The following is a 1,508-nucleotide window of genomic DNA, read 5'->3' as shown; positions in this document are numbered from 1 at the left end:
ATCTGCAGTCAAATGCTCTACCACTGAGCTACACCCCCTGGGTGAGCACTTGTACAAAGAGCAATAAAAAACATAACCAATACAGCTCCAGTTTTAAGTCCACTGCTCAGACTGTGCTGTGACAGTGCCCTCTTTCACACGCCCAGGTCCAAGCAAAGTTGTGTACAGGAATTACAGCAGCTGATCTGGAGACAGACAGACACACAGTCTAATTATGCAAACTTGATCCCCAGCAGTTTCCTCATTGATCAAAACAACTCCTGCTACGGCCAAGATACCCATTATGGCAGGAAGTGTTCAGCTGAGTGCTTGGTATCTTGAACACTGAAGTTCAGAGAGCTGCCTTGTGTGCACAGCAAAGCACCCGGATCCAAAAGTGAGGAAATGCTCCTCATAAAGGGGAACAGTCTAATTATGCAAACTTGATCCCCAGCAGTTTCCTCATTGATCAAAACAACTCCTGCTACGGCCAAGATACCCATTATGGCAGGAAGTGTTCAGCTGAGTGCTTGGTATCTTGAACACTGAAGTTCAGAGAGCTGCCTTGTGTGCACAGCAAAGCACCCGGATCCAAAAGTGAGGCAATGCTCCTCATAAAGGGGGCACCTGGAGTTGAACCAGGGACCTCTTGATCTGCAGTCAAATGCTCTACCACTGAGCTATACCCCCTGGGGTTGCACCCTTACAAGGAGCAATAAAAAACAACAAATACAGCTCCAGTTTTGTGTCCTACTATGACAGGTACCACTGCATCTTAATGCACCTGCTAGGTGTGTTCAGAGAATCAATAAGGGAGACAAATACAGTGTACAGTTACTTACATCATCCAGAAGTGCTTTAGTTGCCTCATTAATGAAAACTACTACTACAGCCAAGCAAAGAGCATCGTGTCTCTGCTTTGTCACGAACATGGATATTGATTTTGGCAGGAACTGCTCAGTCAATTGCTCAGTACCTTAAATACTGAAGTTCAGAGAGCTGCCTTGTGTGCAAAGCACAGGGGACCTAAAAGTGAGGAACGCTCCTCATTTTTTTCCTGGAAAAAGCACAAACCAAAGGGGGCACCTGGAGTTGAACCAGGGACCTCTTGATCTGCAGTCAAATGCTCTACCACTGAGCTATACCCCCTTGGCTCAGCGCCTTCCAGAGGAGATTTTAAAAACATTTTTTTATAAAGAGACAACATTTTCTCTCCCCTGGTTATGCTCTGTTACTTGGCAGCCCCCTGTGCACCTTAATATGTCTGCTAAAGGGTGTACAGAAAGTGACATACAATAAATGATGATAAATATGGTTACTAGAGAATTAAGAACAGAGAAAAGTACAAACAGGCAGTGAGTAGTTACTCACACAGTGCACAAGCCCTGCAGCTCCCCTGTAGTCAGAAACCAATGGCACAGCACAAGCTCACCAGACCAAAGAGCTCTCCCAACTTTTTCCTCTGAAGGGTTTTAGCAAAAGGAAGGCTGAAGGAGAGGAAAAGAGGGGGCACCTGGAGTTGAACCAGG

The 1,508-nt window shown here is 45.8% G+C and overlaps 2 non-coding genes across 2 annotated transcripts; both read right to left on the bottom strand.

Moving 5' to 3' along the window:
* Positions 1–597: 597 nt before the first annotated feature.
* TRNAC-GCA lies at positions 598–669 on the bottom strand. The gene has a single exon. It is a non-coding gene; the product is annotated as a tRNA-Cys (tRNA).
* A 387-nt stretch (positions 670–1,056) lies between these two features.
* Positions 1,057–1,128, bottom strand: TRNAC-GCA. The gene has a single exon. It is a non-coding gene; the product is annotated as a tRNA-Cys (tRNA).
* Between the last annotated feature and the right edge of the window lie 380 nt (positions 1,129–1,508).

This window comes from Mesitornis unicolor, unplaced genomic scaffold, assembly GCF_000695765.1.
Source record: "Mesitornis unicolor isolate BGI_N332 unplaced genomic scaffold, ASM69576v1 scaffold50033, whole genome shotgun sequence".
Classification (NCBI taxonomy): Eukaryota; Metazoa; Chordata; class Aves; order Mesitornithiformes; family Mesitornithidae; genus Mesitornis; species Mesitornis unicolor.
Note: the sequence above shows the minus strand (reverse complement) of the source record. Positions and strands in the feature narration are given on the sequence as shown.